The 22,573-nt window shown below is 41.5% G+C and overlaps 1 pseudogene; it reads left to right on the plus strand.

Moving 5' to 3' along the window:
* Positions 1-1,006: 1,006 nt before the first annotated feature.
* Positions 1,007-20,827, plus strand: LOC121322846 (annotated as a pseudogene).
* Positions 20,828-22,573: the final 1,746 nt, after the last annotated feature.

Raw genomic sequence — 22,573 nt, forward strand, 5'->3', positions numbered from 1 at the left:
GTTATTTAATCATAGCAGCCCTAGTACACACCGATGATTTTACCCTTATTTGGAGAGAAAAGCATCTGTTCTGCTTCCAGCCACTTGATTGAGTATGTGTCACAATGACGGCTGTAGTAGGTGACTTCAGACCAGAAACAGTGACCAACACAGAATAGACAGAGACCTGGAGTTTGGTGAAGCTGAGCGCTTTGTTGCTCTCAGCATTTAATAAATAAACAGAGCAAAAGACAAACAAAAAACAGGACACCACACTTGAGGCCAAAATAAATAGACAAGCAAAATGGATTAACACTAAACAAACAGCGGACGAACAGACAAACAAAACACAGTGAGTCCGAACAAACACACAAGTATCGTTCTGTCCTTCCAGCACGAAACAGCAATTATGTGCTTGAATTTAATTTACTTTTTTACTTTCTTCTCTCCACACCTGTTCTCCGCTCATCGAACACACAACCCTGAGTGAGTGAAAACATGCTGCTTTTATGCAGCTGTACGGAGACTTGATTGCTAATCAATCATTCGTGAAAACATGCTGCTTTTATGCAGCTCTACCAAGACTTGATTGCTAATCAATCATTCAACTGGAGTCTCGGTGCAACTGCAGGTGAATTAATGAAGTGCTATTTCCCATGCTCACATATTATTGCATTTTACCTGCATGTGAATTGCTGTGCAATCCTTGTACCTAGGTACAAATATACATTTTAATCACTCATGCTCGTAGCCCATATTATATCCTGTGTACCAATGACTATACAGCAGCATTAACACACTACATACAACATAAAACACAAATAAATAGCACAGGGGTGGGCACTTTGCCACAGTATGTGATATTTGTTTTCTATAATTTATCGAATAATTAAAAAATGTTAACAATACGATTATCACGAATATTTATAATCACGATATATCGTACTATCAAAAAATATTTTAATTCCTATGCATGGGCATATGTTGCATGATACGCGGTGCAAAAGTTGCTCACGGTACTCGGTGCATGGTATCATCTGCTACAGCGCTAGTAGCTGGGCGCAGGGTGTTCACACTTAGCCAGTGCTTGAGCGCAGTGCAAGCGGTGTTTAGTGCACGGCCCATGCACAACACCAGGCCCATGTCAGGCAAGTTGGTGTTCCGCCCCTGCATGGCCTGCAACGTCAATATCCCGCAAGAAGACAAACATACCCTCTGTGCGCGGTGAGGGCATTCAACATGCCACCTTGGCCCTCGAGAGGGACGTGGCCTGTAGCATCTGTGAGGCTTTCCACCCCCGGGTGAAAGAAGCTCATTTGGAGAGGGCCACGAGGACGAGCTCCACGTCCTCTATGGCTGGACCATCAGTGGCTCTTGGAGCCCCAGAGCCTCTCCTCCATGACCTGTACCAGGACCCCCTGCTGGGCATCCCCAATGTGTAGGCCTCATGCAGTCACTCCCCATCTCTGCAGACGAGAAGGGTGCAGCGTTTCAAGTAGGCGAGGGACATTGTGGACCTCAAGGCCCAGATGGCCCAGGTCCTAGAGCTCTTGGCAAAACAGGCACCGACACCCCAGCCTCTGTCCAAGCCTTGGTCCTCCCCCAGGGGAGGTGTCCCAGCTGGTGCAAGAGGACACGTTGTCTGTACCAGCCTCTGGGGAGTGGGCCTCCTTCTCCTCTGACATGCAAGTGGGCGAGCCCCATGCTGAGGAAGAACCTGGCTTCGCGGTGGTCTGCAGCCTTATTGCAGGTCCCCTGGATGCCAGTGGCAGAACCATATGGTCCGTTTTCTGGATACATGCGATTGCTCCTCACCTTTAGAAGTTCCCGGCCTTCCCAGATTTCATGGAGGAGGTACGCTCCTCCTGGGATCGTCCGGCCTCAGGTCCTAGAGTGCTAAAGCAGGCCGCACCGCTTGCCTCTCTAGAAGGTACAGAAAAGCTTGGCCTAAGGGTTCCCCCCAGTAGACTCCACCATTGAAGCTCTGGTTAAGGCCCCGCCGGTAGATGGGTTGGCTAGAGACCACGCGTGCCCGAACCTTCAATGCAAGGTGACGGAAACACATCTCAAGCGGGCGTATGCAGCGAGTGTGCTTTCTGCTTATATTGACGGTGTACCGTGCGAGGCCCTGCTTCCTGAGCCGGTGGCCACAGAGTTACATTTCCTGTCCTGCACGTTGCTTCAGATCTCCGGTCTCCAAGGGCAAGCTCTTGGCCAGAGCCTGGCTGGCGTGATCGTGGCTCGTAGACAGCTGTCACAAGCCAATGTTCCTGACGCTGATAAGGTCGCTCTGCTTGACGCCCCTATATCCCCAGTGCATACCTTTGGGCCAGCTGTGGAGGAGATCTTACTGAGATCCCACCGGGAAAGTGAGGCACCCCGGCAGGTGGCCGCGTTGCTCCCTCCCCGCACTTCTACGCTAGGGAGGTCGAACTGCTGGCAAACTCCTCAGACACAGACTGTCACCAGCAGCGTTCTCTCTAAGGGTAAAATGCGCATGGTTTTTCTCGGTAACTGGCAACAACCTTCGCACTCAGTTTACTATCTTTCATAAGTTATCATAAATATCAATCTCACTTGAGGCAACAGCCTCTCGAGGTAAACTTATTATTTTGAGACCATTCTTACAGCGCATTAACATAAGCATATTTGTGTCTGTCTTGCAGCTGATTCTCTGATTTCGCTCTGTAAAAATTAATGTCAAATACTGTAGAGCTCGTTCGGGCATCAGCGAATCTGCAGGTACAGAGTGGATGAGGCGTCTGGCGATTCTGTCTCTATAGAGGGTGCTGCTCATGAACTTTATAGTTTTTAACTCGTCGTATAATTGAATACTAAAATCAATGACGCCCAATTTTTCTGCAGTATTTAGAAGTAGAATACTCCGGTAAACATAAATAAAAATCACAATACTCAATACTATTGTTTTATTTCCCTTTTAAAAAATGACCATTACAGAATCAATCTCAAGCGTTTTGAAACTGGTAAAAATGTAATCCACACATTAGTCGAAAATACATGTTTAAGTGTATAGTAATTGAAAAAGACATAACATGTCCATTATTTGCAAAGTTTATTCACCACGTGACTTCACTCCGTGTCTCTGCTGAAACTCAACATGGCAGCTGCACCAACGAAGAAAAAAAAGCAATGTTTCAGTTAGAGCTAAAAGAAACCTGATTATCTATATGAGGATGGTGTGATAGTGTTCTTAGTTTTGCTGTAATTTGCATAATCATATACGAGTCAATACCATTAACATAATGGCAGTTGTAAACAAGTAGAGATTAAGAAAGCAAATAGACGGCAACAATGGCAAAGCATTGCATTCTTCTATACTGAAAAACTAAGACCTAAGGTACTGCGCTCAAGGCGGAGCTTTCCCGAAGTAAGCTAATTTAATTGCTTGTTTCATTATTGTTTAGTTTATTTCTTTCAACGCTACCTGCCTTTCATGAAGCTATAATTAGCAATTTTAAACCATGGCCGTTTCTTAATTGAATTATATTTTCTGACGATGAAGAAATGAGCATAAAACTATTTTTCTAGCTACAATCCGTAAAGGAAATTGATCACTGTACTGTGTAAAGGATGTAGTCACTACAAACCGTTGGTTTCATAAAGACATTCTGTCTGCAATTACAGGAATGTGACAAGTGCCAAAGGTATGTTTTATTTAAGTTTTTGCCTCATTTCAAAGTATTTTCTTTCCTTATATGCATATTAGAACATCTACAAACAAATAATGTACTTACAAGAAAGTTGTTACGCTTATGAGCATTGAATATCTTTAAGCTATTGTTCTCTCTTAAAGAGTGAAAGGCCACTCAAACAAGCTTTAAGGACACTTCTGTCCCTGTCATGTTAATTGTTGATTTTTTTTTTAATTTAAAGGCTAAACTGCTAGTAAAAATTATATAGGTACTTGTCTGTCTTTTCCTAATTGTACTGTTATCTTTTCTCTCATCCACTGACACCAAGACGGCAGAAAAATAGCCTTTTGCTACTTATGTAGTTCGGTACAGAAGTTACTAATCTGTGCCCAGTTCGGTAAGTAACCCTTTTTCTTTAAATGTTATGGTATTCTAAATATATAGACACACACACACACACACACACACACACACACACACCAAATACATATTATAGCCGGTTGCAGATATTCAGACCCCATGGGGGGGTGTGGGGGGAAAAAAATATATATTACGTCAGTTAATATGTCCCTGTGACGGAAAGATGAGTTCTGGTGATGAATCTTCCTCCCAACCTGTGAGGGCGCTAAAGAACGGGAGGAGAAGTATCTGGAAGGGCTGGCCTGACAGTTCGTTTCCGGTCAGGGAAGTGGGTCAGCCTGGATAAGCGCGACTCTGTTGTAAGACCGTATTGATTTGAGAGATAAACGAGAGGCAGCTGCAAGTAATAAGGCAGCTGCAACCGTTTACCTAGATATCATGCGGGATTACATATAGGGGCCAGGGTAACGCTGGTCTTTTCCTTCGTTTGGGTTAAACGCTTGGAGAGAGAAGGATCGAGAGAAGAGCTCTCGTTGTAAAGAGGAATTGCGTGTTGTGTTTGTTTTGTAATTGTCTGCGTTTTGCACCACCAGACAGTTAACTCACCTATCCGGAGCTGTCGACCAGGGTCAGCACAATCCGGATCACCACTGCACGGAACCGTCACGAAATACAGTGTCTTCACCCACCACAAGCACGTCTGCACTCACCCAGGACTGGTGACCGTGTGTTCGTTTTGTTCGGGACTGTGCCCTGTTTATTGCTATCCCCGTGCTTTACACATTGTTGTGTATAGCCGGGGATTTATTATTTTTTCACCAGACCTGGATTATAAATAAAAGCACCTTTTCACTGGAAAAACTCCTGCATCGCATCACCGTTATACCTGTTCCCCTCCACTAGCCACTTTGCCACAGTCACACAGGTGTATAAGTCGCTCCCCTCTTTTTAGGACCCCTAAATATACCTAGAAAATAGACAAATATACATTTAACGTCATGCATTCTTGTACACATTACTTGTTAGTCAGTGAGTACAATTTGAACAAGAAAGTAATTATAAATCAGATATTCACTTAGCAAAGCTGCATTTCAAACTGATTCCAGAATTCAGGAGCTATGTATATAAGAATTTTCACTTTAAAGTCAAGGTTCCTTAAAATATAAGGTTCATTAACTTCACTTGATAACATGGATAGTTGCAGTGGATCAAAATCACTATCTCCCATTCGAATGTTACAGTAATGCTTAATTATCTGCTACTACCCATGAAAACTATTTCAAAAATTAATTTGTTGTCAAATAACAAACATCACTTCAATAACAAACAAGGCCTGTCCGTAATGAATGTTCCTGCAAATATAGATTTACAGATTAAAGCATATGCCTAAATTTAAAGTTTTACTGAACAGGCTGTAATGTTTACAATAAAATGTATTACTAGCTACTCTGTTTTGATACTCTGTTTATTAATATAAGATTATAGTACAAATTCCAAAGTGATTTTCCAAAAACTAGGTTAGCGAAGCTCCAACATTTCACCAGGTATTCAGTTTGCAAATGCTGTAATAAAAGACTATTGCAAGAATAATAATACACCAGCTCTAAGGAATAATACACTACACAGCAGGAAGAAACAGTAAGTAATGAGTTTGACTGTAAATTCTGCATCCTGTTCAGTAACACTTTACATTTATGTTGTCTGCTAGCTTTTAAGAATTCGGATTTCAGGTTTTTAATTGACACAGTATTTCATTGATTAAATATAATACATTACGAGTCCAGAAGCAGCACAAGGCTCTTAATGGATGGTAATTACTGTCCTGGGAGAAATGGGGTCTGACCAAACTTATCTGTAGTCTTTCTGTGCTTTTATGATATTTTATAGTGATTTGGTTTTAATTTGGTTTTAGTTGCTAACACATTCCGCAAACAATATTTTGATTACTGGCTTGTGAAATAGTGTTTGTGGGTTTTTTTTTTGTTTTGTTTTGTTTTGTTTTTTTAAGGAAAAACTAAATGCATGATGAAATCATCCGATTGTGTGATAAGACACCCGGGGATATACAGCACTGGTCTAGCAATGGTGGTAAGTGTACTCGCATCAGTACATACACTCGTTTTATACTGGTTGGTTTAACAGGGGCTCAAAGACTTAAAAATTAGTTATTTTATTATTGTATTATTTTGATATTTATTACCTTCCTATACTCCATGTGTAGTTTTCTAAAAAGTCTTTTAGAAGTGGATGCGATTGCCCAAGAGGTACATTTAACAGTTGGGGTTGTGTTTACATCTAATGCCGCCTGTCCTGTGTCATCTCTATGTACGAGTGTACAACATTTATTTATATACAAACTGCTTAACTAATAGTATGTTCACACTTGTATTGGAACGATACAGGTAAAATTAATTTTGGTTTAAAATATATGTATACACAGTACTAGGGTAGAAGGGTGCAATTATAAAACTTGAATTTATTGTATGCTAGTGTAACAGGGCGGAGGCAGGGCATGAACTAGCAACCCTGCATACCGCAGGCGAGCACCTAAATCCCAATGCAAAAAAACCTGTCTGCTTTGCATCCGTGGTTTTAAAGCTTTTAAACCTCATCCCACCTCGCCGACGAAACTGGACAGAATCCGTAACAGCTGTGTATCACACAATACTGCCTGGTACACTAGCTTACTCCACCCATGAGCAACTCCGTATTTAATAAATAAATTACAGGTATGCTACATACCTCACTCTTATTGAAGTGAAACTGTAATTGCACTAAAGTAATGCAATTTGTTTGAAACATTATCAGAAATAAAAGTTTTGACATCCAGAACGTCACGACCAGATGCAAGAAATAGGCAGTTGCGGACACAAAGGGTTGTGTGGAGTCACAGGTTTAAATAGACTTGGCTATATCACACATAGAGTAATGTATTCCATACCATATAGCAGCATGAGTTTAGAAACGAAAAGAGCTCAGGCACTCAGAACCTTGAATAAATCAAATTTAGTTTCTGGAAATAGGATTTTATCAACTGCACTGCTAACTTTACTAGATGTGCTATTAGACTGGCAATAGCAAGGAAATTGTATAATGCTCTGTGCAACTGGGACGTGCTCAAGTCTATACCAGAAGCTAGCAGCTGGGCCACTGTAGGACATTCACCTTTTTGTTCTTGAGCCACTCCAATGTTGCATTGGCCTTGTGCTTGGGATCATTGTTCTGCTGAAAGGTGAATTTCCTCCCAAGCTTCAGTTTTTTAGCAGACTGAAGCAGATTCTCTTGCAGTATTTTCCTGTATTTTGCTCCATCCATTCTTCCTTCAATTGTAACAAGATGCCCAGTCCCTGCTGATGAGAAGCATCCCCACAGCATGATGCTGCCACCACCATACTTCACTGTAAGGATGGTGTGTCTTGAGGCATGGGCAGTGTTAGGTTTGCGCCACACATAGTGCTTTGAGTTTTGGCCAAAAGCTCTATCTTGGTCTCATCTGACCACAAAACCTTTTCCCACATCGCAGCTGGGTCACTCTCATGATTTCTGGCAAACTCCAGACGTGCTTTCAGATGGGACTTTTTGAGTAACGGCTTCTTTCTTGCCACCCTCCCATACAGGTCAGTGTTATGCAGAGCTCTTGATATGGTTGACTGGTGCACCATTACTCCACTCCCAGCCACTGACCTCTGTAGCTCCTTCAAAGTGATTGTTGGCCTCTCTGTGGATTCTCTCACAAGTCTCCTTCTTGTTTGAGTGCTGAGTTTTGAGGGACGGCCTTTTCTTGGCAGTGCTTGGGTGGAGTGATGCAGCTTCCACTTCCTGATTATTGATCCAACTGTGCTCACTGGGATATCCAAACACTTGGATATTATTTTGTACCCTTTCCCTAATCTATGCATTTGTATTACTTTCTCTCTAACTTCTGTAGAATGCTCTTTGGTCTTCATTTTCCTTCAGATTCACAGCCTTACCAATGATCCTTCAACAATGGGGTTTTTATCCAGAAAATGTGACAGCAACTTTAATGGTTCACAGGTGGAGGCCAATGGTAAGGTAATTGTGTCCTCATTAGGGCAATTTCTTTCATCGGTGCAAACTGGGAGCTTCCACAGCACAGGGGTTGAATACTTATGCAAGCAAGATATTTCAGTTTTTTATTTTTCTTAAAAATATTTCCCAACATAAAACCAATGTCACCTTACAATAATTGATTCTGAGTTTCAGTGTTTTAAAAAAAAAATATCGAACAGAACGAAATTTCAATGTACCATTTGTAATTCAGTAATATGAGAGAATTGGTCAGGGGTCTGAATACTTTTGCAAGGCACTGTATATATATATATATATATATATATATATATATATATATATATATATATATATATATATATATATATATATACAGTGCCTATAGAAAGTCTACACCCCCTTTTTAAAAATGTCACCTTTTGTTGCCTTATAACCTGAAATTAAAATAGTTTTTTTTTTCATTTATCTAAACATCCTACCCCACAACTTCCAAGTGAAAAACATATCCTAGACATTTGTAGAAAATTAATTCAAAATAAAACTGAAATAGCTTGGTTGGATAAGTGTCCACCCCCCCAGTAATAGCAATCCTAAATTAGCTCAGGTGTAACCAGTCACCTTCAGAATCACACACCAAGTTAAGTGGCCTCCACCTGTGTTAAATTGTAGTGATTCACAGGATTTCAGGATAAATTCGGCAGTTCCTGTAGGTTCCTTCTGCTGGGTAGTGCATTTCAAAGCAAAGACTCAACCATGAGTACCAAGACGCTTCCAAAAGAACTCCGGGACAAAGTTGTTGAAAGGCATTGATCAGAGGATGGGTATACAAAAATATTAAAGGCCTTGAATATCTCTTGGAGCATGGTCAAGACGATTGTTAAGAAGTCGAAGGTGTATGGACCACCAAGACCCTGTCTAGATCAGGCCGTCCCTCCAAACTGGATGATCGAGCAAGAAGGAGACTAATCAGAGAGGCTACCTAGAGGCCAATGGCAACTTTGCACGAGCTACAGGCTTTTATGGTCAAGACTGGTCAAAATGTGCATCCCAACTCCACAAATTTCACCTGTATGGTAGGATGGCAAGAAGGAAGACATTACTCAAGAAAGCCCACCTTGAATATCCATTTGAAGTATGCAAAAAAAACACTCAGGAAATTCTGTAGCAATGTGGCAAAAAGTTTATGCAAAGTGTTACGTTTGGCACAAACCCAACACAGCGCATCACCCAAAGAAGACCATCCCTACTGTGAAGCATTGTGGTGGCAGCATCATGTTACAGGGATGTTTCTCATCAGCAGGGACTGGGGCACTTGTCAGGATAGATGGGAAAATGAATGAAGCAAAGTACAGAGAAGTCCTTGAGGAAAACCTGTTGCCCTCTGCAAGAAAGCTGAAACTGAAACGGAAATTCACCTTTCAACACGACAACGACCCAAAGCACACAGCCAAAGCTACTCTAGAGTGGCTAAGGAACAAAAAGGTTAATGTCCTTGAGTTGCCCAGTCAGAGCCCCAACCTAAATCCAATTGAAAATTTGTGGCATGACTTGAAGATTGCTGTCCATCAACGCTCCCCACGAACTTGACAGAGCCTGAACAGTTTTCAAGCTGAAATTATGCCAAGTCTAGGTGTGCAAAGTTGGTAGAGACCTAACCCAACAGACTCACAGCATTAATTGCTGCCAAAGGTGCTTCCACCGAGTATTAACTCAGGGGTGGAGACTTATCCAATTATGATCTTTAAGTTTTGTGTTATAATTTTTTTTTTCTCAATAAAAACACCAAAGATCAATGGATCGAAAACTTTTTTTTGATTAATTACACTTTTATACAAACATAATTTATCAGTTTTTGTTCATGAGTGATAACATACAAAATGCTAACAGTGTAGTACATTTTATACATTAAATATTTTAATGGTTGTATGTTGTTCGTCTTAGCTGATAATGGCTGTCTGTAGGTGCTTGTATGGGGGTGGGAGGGAATGCATTTCCCTACTTTTGGCGTTTTAATGTCAACCCTAACTGGTGCATTAACAAAGTTTTTTTGCAAAGAATATATATATATATATATATATATATATATATATATATATATATATATATATATATATATATATACTTTTATTATAAATAGATACAAAAATAAAAAAGGCACAAGGGCCAAAAAAAAACAAAATGTACCAAATAAAGGTTTCCAGGCTGGGCAATGCCTTCACTGGATTTAGAAAATTGAAAAATCACAACCAACAAAACACCAACCTGCTTCCTCAGCTCCCTCCTCCCAAATGAGAAGCAGAGGCCTCCTTTTATGTCAGGTGGCTGGGCGCTGATTGATCGTTAATTAACCTAATCAACCCCAGCCACCTGAACATAATAAACCCAGGCAGGTAGGGGAAATTAACCCCATCCCTGCCAATTTAAAAAGGGCAGAGCTTTGCTCTGCCACACACCTCCCCCCATGTACAACGTACACCGGCCGCAATCGGCCAACTCCCCCCTTCCCCCCACCTTCCCCACCCCCCAAGAGTCCAATTATGTCCCTTGGGTGGGCTGTTATGGTGGGTGGTGGTGGGCGGGGTTGATGTCGGAGCCCCCAAGCCTTCTTTGGTTGAGGGGGACCCGGATCTCCAAGGTAGTACGGCGACGGCGGCCCGGCTCTCTCTAGTGGTAGAGGCGGCTACGGCGGCCCGGCTCCCTCTAGTGGCAGAGGCGGCAATGACAGCGGACCCTCAGCAACCCTAGAAAACAAAAAGGAGACACCAGCAGTCCCAAGCGATGCGGAGCAGCAGGCAACCCTAGGCGATGCGAAGCAGCAGGCAACCCCAGGCGATGTGAAGCAGCAGACAACCCCAGGCGATGCGAAGCAGCAGACAACCCCAGGCGATGCAAATGTGTCATCCCTGAGCAGAGCGGGCGTGGCATCCCTGGGCGGTGCAAGGCAGGCATCCTTGGGCGGTGCAAGGCAGGCATCCTTGGGCCATAGCTCCTCCCCTCTGGGCTCTGAGAGCGGCAGCTCCTCCCTCTCTGGCTCTGGAAGCGGCGGCTCCTCCCCTCTGGGCTTTGAGAGCGGCAGCTCCTCCCCTCTGGGCTCTGAGAGCAGCGGCTCCTCCCTCTCTGGCTCTGGGAGCGGCGGCTCCTCCCTCTCTGGCTCTGGGAGCGGCGGCAGCTCCTCACCCCTCTCTGGCTCTGGGAGCGACGGCAGCTCCTCACCCCTCTCTGGCTCTGGGAGCGACGGCAGCTCCTCACCCCTCTCTGGCTCTGGGAGCGACGGCAGCTCCTCACCCCTCTCTGGCTCTGGGAGCGACGGCAGCTCCTCACCCCTCTCTGGCTCTGGGAGCGACGGCAGCTCCTCACCCCTCTCTGGCTCTGGGGACGGCAGCTCCTCCTCCCTCTCTGTTCCTCCCACTGTTCCCACCTCTCCCCATCTCGACACCACAGCGTGTTGATAACTATGGGGAGATCGTGGACGAGGTCTGCCTCAGGGTGCATCAACCAGTCCCAGATCTCCTGGGATGGTGGTGAAGGTGGTGGTGCTGGAGGTAGTGGGGTGGCCCCTGATGCCCGGGGTGAATACTGCACCTCTTCCTGGGCCTGGTTGTAGGGGCATTCTGCCCAGTTGTGGCCGTCCTCCTCACACCGGCCACACCAGTTTGCCGGTGGCACATCTGGGCAGGACCGCCAACGATGGTCCTCCTTCCCGCACCAGGAACACCAAGGGAAGAGGCTGGCCGGGTCCTCCAGTGGTGGCTGCAGCAGCTTACATTTCTTCAGCTGCTGCTTGTCCTGCCTTTGCCGCTGTCTGCTCTTCTTTCCCATTTTTTTTTTTCCAAAAAAAAAAAAAAGTATCCCAAAAATTCAAAAAAAAATAAAAAATACTGCTCTGAGCCTCCAGGTAGCACTATCCCACTACTGACACCAAATGTGGCAGGCTAGCGAGTGGATAGAGGCCCAGAGACAGACTGCAGTTCAAAAAAATATACTTTTATTATAAATAGATACAAAAATAAAAAGGCACAAGGGCCAAAACAAAGGGATTGAAACACAAAAAGAAAGACAAAAAAACAAAAAACTTACAAAATAAAGGTTTCCAGGCTGGGCAATGCCTTCACTGGATTTAGAAAATTGAAAAATCACAACCAACAAAACACCAACCTGCTTCCCCAGCTCCCTCCTCCCAAATGAGAAGCAGAGGCCTCCTTTTATGTCAGGTGGCTGGGCGCTGATTGATCGTTAATTAACCTAATCAACTAATCAACCCCAGCCACCTGAACATAATAAACCCAGGCAGGTAGGGGAAATTAACCCCATCCCTGCCAATTTAAAAAGGGCAGAGCTTTGCTCTGCCACATATATATATATATATATATATATATATATATATATATATATATATATATATATATATATATATATATATATATTCCAACTGAGAGTGTCACCACTAACCTTCGACCAGACATTGTCTTGTGGTCTGGATCAGCACGCCTTGTTCATCTGGTGGAGTTAACAGTGCCATAGGAAGATGCTGTGGATGAGGCATATGAGAGGAAGAAACTTCACTTTGCTGAACTAGCTGCTGAAGTGGAACAGCGAGGATGGAGAGTCTGAGTTTACCCAGTGGAGGTGGGTTGTCAAGGATTTGTGGCACACTCTGCAACCCGGTTTCTCAGAAACATCAAGTTCAGTGGCCAAGAGTTGCATCGCTCTGTGAAGAACTTATCTGAAGCAGCAGAAAGGAGCAGTAACTGGCTGTGGTTGAGACATAAAGATTCTTGATGGGGATCTCAAGCACAATAGAAAGAAAACAACGCTGATGTACAGGTAAGTAAGCTGGGCTGAGCTGAATGGGGGATGGAGGGGGGGTGGTGCTGGGAAACCAGAATCACTGTTGAGCTCTCTTGAGGTGTCGTGGGCTAGTCAACGAAACTGAGGATGGAAGGTGCCCACTTGAAGACCCCAGAGATGTACTCTACTTAGCTCAATCCAGACGGTTGTCATGCTTATGCACTGGGGAGACCGCACTGGGTTGATCCCTGGAGCCGGTATTGCAGCCGTTGTGTGTGCTGATACGCTGGGGAGGCAACATGAGCTGCTCCCTGGAGCCAGCATTACACTTCAGCAATCAACACCTGACAGAAGGATAGCTACATCATCAAATGGAAAACAACGCAAATGAATGGAGATACAGAACGATCACATTAGTTTACTGCAAAGCTACGTCTTAGTTGGTGCTTATCTTTGTGAGAGCCGAGTTCAAATCAGCATGAAGTTCAACATCTGCTCTCATGTAATGGAAATAATATTTTTTTTTCCCCTTAACAGTGTGGAGCATGGTGTGTAGATAAGTGGAAACAAATCCTCATTTAAATGTATGAAACTCTGAGGCACTGACACAACAAAATGTGAAAAAAAGTTCAAGGGGGTGTAGACTTTCTATAGACACTGTGTGGTATATATATATATATATACTACCATGAACAGTAGTGTAATATTTTGAATACCTTTACAATAATTGTATGGCAACTTATAACACTGAAATATGTTTCTCTGGTCATGCCAACAATGAAGACCACACATTTTGAGATTGTGTCTTCATTTGGTACGCAGCTGTAATTTATGATTCTCTTCAAGTTTCATAATGAATTATTTTGAAGCTACATTTGTTGTAAACTCTGCCCACATATCATAAACCATTTGAAATTCAGACATCATATTTGTTACATTAATTAAACCCCTCAGGAAAATTTGTTGCTGTGATTAGTTTTGTGTTGTATTGCATTATTATTAAGTATCCACACTAGCAAATGAAACCAAACAAAAAATCACCTATTATTATTATTATTATTATTATTATTATTATTATTATTATTATTAGTAGTAGTAGTAGTAGTAGTAGTAGTAGTAGTATTTAAGGTTAATATGGTTTATAATGGTGTATTAAGAAATCTTGAATGGTAATTTCTTAATTCCTCTTTTTTTTCCCACCAGGGGGCAGTCTGTGACTTCTGCGAGGCATGGGTGTGTCATGGAAAGAAATGTCTTGGCACACACGCCTGCATCTGCCTCCTTGTAGATGCAGATTGTATTGAATGTGAAAGAGGAATCTGTGAGCATGGTAAATAAGATGGATGTTTTACTTTCTAAATGTCATTTATATTTAATTGAAAGACACAAATTGGTGGTTTTTGTTTTAAATTTTTCATACATACTTTGATAACTTGGCATCATGATACAAATGCTGCACAGTTTTTAATTTTGAATGGAGCCAGAGATTTATGATCCAGCATGTTGGTTCTGCAGCTTGACTTGATTGTTTTGACACAATGTTATTATGTTCATGCTTAATTTAAATCTAGCCTAATGTGACCTCATCGTGAGTGATAACGGAGCTACTGTAAATGACTATGAAAAGACGTGTTTTCCTTATAACACTATCCAAGAGAAGATTATGTTTAAACTGCTGTAAATGTAGTAAAGTGATACTATGGTTTTAGTTTGGTGCATTTAAACCTAGATGTGTTGCTGTCCTTAGTGTTTGTTTATGCTCTACAGGAGGAAGAATATTCCGCTGCTCTTTCTGCGACAACTTCCTGTGCGAAGAGGATCAGTTCGAGCATCAATCCAGCTGCCAGGTTATGGAAGCAGAAACATTTAAGTGTATGTGATTGTCTTCTGTTTTATGTGAAATATAAAAACAATTAAATAAAAAATAGATTTGAAGATACATTGAAAATGTGAACTAGAAGATGTCTTATGGGTGTGGAAACAGGATAGCCGTACACCCTGAGAATCGAGGTGTTGAAAGAGTTTTACTTGATAAGGATGGCAGTGACTTTAATAGGTACATGTTATTCTTTTTTGCATGACAGGCACTTCATGTAACCTCCTTGGACAACATTCTTGTCTGCGCTGTAAGGTAAGAGAAAAGAAATTTTGGTGCGTATTGTATCTGTAAAGAGGGGCGAGTCAGTGTGCAGGTTTTGCGGTTTACATCGGTTTAGATACATTACGGTATTGATACCATTACTGTTATGCTACACCGCAAATATCGTAATTACAACAAACAACGGTTAATGCTGTGTTCGTTTTCCTATGAAGGAAAGGATCATTTTCATATGACCGCCTTATTTTTCAACGTCCTGTACAAAATAAGTCTCAGTACTACTCGGCTTTCTCATCTCATACTTGAACATTCCATTGGGAACAACATTAGCAGCAACATTGGAACTTGTGCAATGTCACATGAGCTGTATTTATTATTTTTTTTTGCAGGAACTAGATTTTTGTGACCTTTTTCAGAGGTTTTTTATTCCCCTCCTCCTGTAACTTGATTGAGACCATAGGAGCCTAACCTATAGGGGAGGCAAACTGTAAATTTTGCCCCTCTACTTTTTTTGCTCAGGATTGCCAACCATGGAATGTGACCTCAATCATCCAGGTAAGAATGTTCATTACCTCAGTGGCTCCAGCAGATGGGGTTTGTCCTTCCTGTGACAGTGGCTGGTACACAAACCCAGGATCTCTTGGATTCGGGTGTGGTCAGTCCCTAATGCAAGGAGAGTTAATCTCACTGGGGCTTTCCAATGCCTGTCATTCTGGGACGGGACTACAAGCAGTTCAAAGATTGGTTGGCTGCTGTGATGGCCCCATCCTATTGGCTAAGAAGGAGGAAGCAATTGGAGAGATCTTCCCCTTCGTGACCCAGCTTGGTTTCGCCATAGATTCAAGCCCGGAAAAACAAAATGGGAATGCCAGTCTGCTAAGAATGAGGGCTGGCTTGGAAGGAATCCGAGCAGTTTCAGGTATGGGAGGTTGGCGAAGGTTCGGAGAGGAGGCCACAGAACCAGCACAATGGTCTGACACTGCTGTCTCCGTTTGGGACCAGCCTGACCCCTAGTTGGAAGCCATGGCCGATGATTTTTTAGCTTGCTCCCGTGACTTCCAACTCAAGCAAGGGCGAGACGGCGTGCTGGGCAGGCACAGGGTGGTCGAGCCCAGACTCTCCACCACGTACCCCCACTTTTAAAATGAACCGAGATCTGCTGTATCGAGTTGATAAATTAACCCAAATGGGGAAGTGTGTTATAAGCCATTGATTCCTAAGCCCTTTAGGGATGACTTGCTGCAGCTGGCTCTTGCTATTCCCCTGTCTGGTCATTTTGGCTGGGACAAAACTACAACTAGGCTCGTGAGACGGTTCTTTTGGTTTGGACGTGGTGGGGACGTACAGCATTTTTGCGGACGCTGCTGGGAATGCCAGCTTGCCAGCCCTAGAGTTGTTTGAGCGTATTGGGGTAGACCGCTGGAGAGGATTGCAGCTGGATACACCCACCTGTTGGTCATTCTGGATTATGCTACGTGCTATCCAGAGGCCATCCACTCCACTCTGTGTCTGTTTTCTCCTGGGTAGGTATCCCCAAAGAAATGCTGACCGACCAAGGCACGAAGTTTGTCACGGCTGATCTGCGAAACATGCAAACTTTTAGCAATTAAGACCATCAGGACCTCGATTTACCACCGCCAGACTGATGGGCAGAGTCATTGTCAGTGATGTGCACCACTGGCACCAGCTGATTATTCCCCTTCTCTTTGCTATCAGAGAGGCTCCCCAAGCTTCCACGTGGTTTTCTGCATTCAAGCTGCTGTATGGGCAGAGACCCTGGGTTGTGCTTGATCAGATCAAAGAGATATGGGAGGAACAGTAGGACAATTTGACTAATACAGTCCAGTACGTGTTGGACCTGCGCAAACGTAGTGAGTTTGTGGGTTGGTGGGTGCATGACAATTTGCAGCAGGCTCAGCACAGGCAGGAGACCCGATGCAATATGGGGGCCCAGTTGCACACGTTTCAGCCTACGAGAGTCTATGGACTAGACTATGTGGACTATGAGATCTGCCAGCCGGGGTGGCGGAGAGAAAAGCATATTTACCATATAAACCTTTTGAAGCCCTGGTTGCAACAGGAGGCGTTGTTAGTGGCGCAAACAGATGACACCACACCACATACATTCAATTCTCTTCACTGGTACAACATTCAAATGAGAGAATGCTAATCCTTGTACATTATTACATTCAAACATGATTTTGCAATGCTTCACCATGTGTATGTACATGCAGGACATATTTTTGGTTCTGCTTGTGGCAGCCTAGTTCTACACTTCTGACATCCACACTTTATGCTGGGTATGTGCCTGCCTCTTCCACATTTCAGACAGAGTTTACCACAGAGAGCAATGATTCTGGACTGATAACTGTTCATGCATTTCAGCTTAATCACAGAGGACTATTTTATTAGGTGTTCGTTCTATCAAAAATATCTGAGTTGGCCAGAATTAAGCAATGGGTTCCCAAGCCTCATTATCATTTCCATCACTAGTGGGGAACCCCCACCCACCCAAGAAATGAAGTTGGTTCTATTGAAGGGCCATATACTTCTGCAGCAGAGGAGCTAGTACCTTGTACAAGAGAGAAGAGGTTTTAGGGTGACAGCAACCATGCAAATTAATGTCTGAGGGGAAATATCTCAACTCACGTGAATAGAAAAAACTGCTTAGAAGTAGTTACTCTGTGCATTAATGATTCAGACAATTGCTTGCATCATCAGTGATGAAGGTTCAGAAGAGTTCAGCGGTTTCGGATCAGATGATGCAGACTCTGCACTCTGACTGATTATGCTTTCCTGTTACGCTGCTATCCATATTTTGGATTTATCTTTTTTTTGTTGTTGTTTGTTACATTGCAAGAGTAACTCGCTTGTAACTAATTTTTTGTATTGAACAATTTAATGTTATAGTGCTACTTTGGATGCTACGTTAATGTATTATTTTGTGTTGTGTTTTCACACTGGACACTCCAATTTCTTGCTTGCAGAGATTGTATATCTGTCTATTTTACTGGACCAAAGATGTCACGTGTTTGTATATTGTTTAAATGCAGCGACTTTTATCCTACCGTTTTTCACCTACAAATGTGTTTTCTCATGATGTTCTTTTGCACAGCACACTGTAGCTTTAAAGTAAAATTTTTGTTTTGTGAAAATATTCTAAATGACAAAACAGTGATCATACTGTAGCAGCTTGCAGCAAATTGTAGTTCACCAGCCAATAAATATGTAAATTGCCTTCTTGATTCTTTAAAGTCTTGCTAGTGCTTCCTAAAACTCACTTCCTGCTTTTTTTTGTTTTTGTCTGTCTAAAAAAATCTTGCGTGAGTGGCGAGGACTTCTTCTAGCATGCACGTCAGTGAACCTAAAATTTGTACGAAGTAGAGATTCTCTACATTCGGGTCGGGTATGCAAATATTTCAAAGGTCTCGGGCTTGGGTCAGGTTTGAATTTGTTTGGTCTGGTCAGGATCTGATCTGGTTTTAATACCTTTGAATTATAAGCATGCCTGATTGTAAATGTAATCAATCTACCTAATGTTAATGCCTGTAATTTCACTGCTGCCTGAGTCGACGTTCTTTGGTTCATGTTTTTGGAAAATCTTGTTATTGCTGACAAGATGTGTTTATCAGTATCGTGCCAAGGATCTGTTTAGTCTATTTTTCTACTTTTATTTTTTATCTGCAGGCTTCCTATTGTGGTGATCATATCCACAGCAAAGTGTTTAAACAAGAGAAGGGAAAAGAGCCACCCTGTCCCAAGTGTGGGCACCAAACACAGGAAACCATAGATCTCAGCATGTCCAGTGAGTGTTCTAATACTGTTTACAAAGCATTTTGTAATTTTAAGCATCCCTGTGAGAGGAGTTTATATGATATGAGTTTATATGATGCTAATGTCTCATTAATTATTTATGCTGGCAGCTTTATATTTTTTTGTTTTAGTTTTTTCTAAAGCTGCTGCTACCACAGTGTAGATACATTGTATCGCAGAAACCATTTGAGGTAATGACTTCATATTGGCAGGATTATTTCAACATTTGTATGTTAAATGTGTGCTGACCATGACAATTAACTCTGACTTAAAAAGTCTACCATATTGAGGTAATGTTACTTTTGAAGCTACAGCTGCATAGAGACATTGCACTTTGAGTTATTGTCTTAATGTTTGGTACCCAGATGTAATCTTTGATGTTGTTACTCAAGCTTCAATGTTGTCCAGTAATAACCCTTTCAACGCTGATTTGAACTTGGCTCTCGCCAAGATAAGCACCAACTAAGATGTAGCTTTACAGTAAACTAATGTGCCACTATACTGTATGTTGTTTAAGACTACCATTTTGTTTTCTGTGTCTCTGTTTTTTTGTCTGCTTCCCCGCATTATTTATCTATTATTATTTTTACTGTTGCCAAGTAACAAACTTGGCAATGAAGGCATATACAATATGTCATTGCTTAACCTCTGTAAAGGGCAACACTAAGATGTACAGTACACATGGTTAAAAAGTCAATTGTGAATAACTGTAGAAGTTTATTGTGGGAAACTGTTAAATAAATAAATAAATAAATAATCTACACACACTTTATTTTTGTTACATTTTAGTTTTTCTTTTTTTTTTCCTCGTTGAAATGTAATTTGATTGAGATTGTAGGCGCCTAACCACAGGGCACCGGGGAGGCAAACTACCAGTATATATTTTACCGCTCCACTTTTTTGCTCAGCGTATGCACACTATTATTTTGTTATGGTTTAGCCTTTAAAAGGTTTAAAATATAATTTTAAAAAAATTTAAAAAACACATTAAAACGCACCCTACATGAACAGTAGCCCAAACTGCACTGTTTACTACAGCTGACGTTAGCCGCAGTGTGTCTGCAAGAGAAGAAGCTGGGCAGTTGGGAGACGACAAAAAATTATTCATTAAGTAATATAGGCTAGGTAGTTGTTAGTTTTAGTTAGTTTTTATTCTGTATTAATTAAATTATATTCTTTCAAAAAAAGGCAAGAGAAACAGACTTTTTTGTTTGTTAATTTTTTTTTTTTACAAATAAGGAAGCTAGTAGGTTCATGTTGGTGTGGGCTATTGTTGTTCAGCTTTTAGAATGAAACAGGTATAGGTACCAAAACTGACCAAACTGAGTGCTATTGAATACAAAAGTTTATTGGTCCAGAGCTTATCTGCATTCAAAGTAACTATAATTTCGATTTTTAGTATTATACAGTTAAGTAAAATAATGCAAAAATGTTACTTTTACAGTTAGTTGTTTGTTATCAACATTGAAAATTCTGTCAAACTCCTTAAATGAGATCTTTTGAAAATTGTCAAAATTGTCTTTGAAAAGTCCTTGAGCTTGTTCTGTGCCAGTTGCATTGAAAGGGCTTGTTCTGTGCCAGTTGCATTGAAGTGTACCTGCAGTGGTTGTGCACTGTTACTTAATGTCTTCCTCTTTGTTCCCCTCTAAAGCGCGCTCTCTGAAGTTCGGTCGACAGAGTGGGGTGGATGACGGAGATGGTGCGTCAGGTTATGATGCCTACTGGAAGAACCTGGCATCAGGGGGCGGGGCTGGAGGGGATGAGGATTAAGAAGAGTATGGAGACGATGACGAAGACGATGACGAAGATGATGATGATGATGATGATGAAGAGGATAAGGAGTCCGACATTGAAGTCTCTGAACCTTTCTCTGATCTTAATCTGGGGAGGACCTATGCCAGTGTGTATGGCCACTACGAGGAATCCCAAAACTAAACAGTGCATGTATCATTTATATAGTTGCTGTATACTTGAGTACTTGAAAGGATACAAATTTGAAATTGCTAGCAAAAAGTTATTTGATTTGTACAACTTTGTAAAATAAACTGTATTACTTGTGCTTTTATTGTCATATTTAAACAAGACAAATAAATTATAATTAAAATTACAAATGTTTTCTGTAAGCTTTCTGTTAGCTTTTGAATATTTTACATACAGGACATATTTCACAAGTGCATTTGTTAAGTGTCATTAGAACTGCCTGTAGTTTTGCTACTTAATAATTCCTACTTCAGTTTCAGTTTAATTACTATCAGTTTCAGTTTTATAGACTTAGATTATCATTAGTTTCTGATTTATCTTCAAAAACACTCTTTGCTCCAGAGATGTATCCGTCCTATTCCTTTGTCCAGAATATAGCTGTCCACACACAAAGAAGGTCCTCTGGATGCAGGGGCTGCGACAAGATCATCTGCAACTAGTGCAAGCTTTGGATACACAATCGCTCTATTTTGTCAACATTTCAAGGGAGACTTGGCCTTGCTTCATTTCTGAGATGTAGAAAGCTCACAGTGTGCACTCCCTGCGTTGCCAATGTTGTCATTTTGGAATGAGTTCAGCCACAACCTTGGAAGCAAAGAGTGTGAACCTCTTTAACACTCTTCCTTCAGCATTAGCAGTGGTAGCGCATTGGGGGTTGACACTGGATTCTTGCTGTGACACTGAAAGGCTGCTGTCGACAACTTCACAAGATGCTTCAGTTTGGACCAATCACTGGTGAACAAGGTGTCGATTCAAAGCTCAACAAGAACTTGATTTAAAACAACCTTGGTCTCCAAAAGTCTCTTAATCATGTTCAGAATACTATTCCAACATGTCACAAAGTCTTTAATTAGTGTTTTGCCAGACTTAGAAATCATTTTTTCAGTGGCCACTGAAGATTTACCTACAGTATTCACCAGCCTTCTAGCCCTCCTAATTAAATTTTCAGCACTGGGATGTTTGAAGGCATCCTTCAAAGTGAGCTGCTGGGTATGTGCCAGACAAGGCATTCTTGTGTACTTTGACAGATCAGCATCCTCAAATAAGTTGTCTTCAGCTGTGTCCTCAGCAGAATCCATACCTGTAAAAGCACAATTTAAATCTTGACACCTGTTCTGAATTTAGCTAACAAACATTCATGAACGCAATAAATGACATTGAGAAAATGTAATACGCAAACATTTTCTTCACACGTATTCAATGACAGTTATGAACTGAACACTACTAAATGGAACATCTGCTGTGAAAGTAATTTGAAACTAGCATTAAAAAAAGAAAATACTAAAGTTTGTTTTATTTTTTTGTTGCTTTTTTGTCACAGTGATTGCAAAAAATTCTTACAACTGTTGACATTTGGATAGATGTAGCATACTTTGCCGGCTTACTGAAATGTATTGCTATCTTCATTACGTATAAAACCTGTATTGCGTTGTGACAGTACTATATGTACAACACTATATGTATCCTGCCTTTAATTTGGCCATTCTGTACTAATTCAAACGGAGGGACATTATGTTAATTGTAAAATTAAATAATCTGACTTTTTTATTTTGAAACTACACATTTCTTTAAATAACAATATATTATAATTAAAAGTGTCTTCTCTGAGCATTTTCGTGGGCTAATTTAATTGTTTATGTTTTCTTGACTGGTTATAGTTTGCTACATGTATCAAGCTGTGAGCTTATAATAAGAAATAAAATATGATCTTCCTCATCATTGGCACCTATTTTATCCATGTCTAGGCCCATATGGGCCCAATAAGAGAAAAGGCAGGAAATTAACACATTTTTAAAGCCTTTCCACTTTCTGATTTGAAAAACACTGCTTTATTTCAAGAATTCATTTTAAAAATCTATCTATACAGTTGTTC

This window comes from Polyodon spathula, chromosome 1 (assembly GCF_017654505.1).
Source record: "Polyodon spathula isolate WHYD16114869_AA chromosome 1, ASM1765450v1, whole genome shotgun sequence".
Taxonomy (NCBI): Eukaryota; Metazoa; Chordata; class Actinopteri; order Acipenseriformes; family Polyodontidae; genus Polyodon; species Polyodon spathula.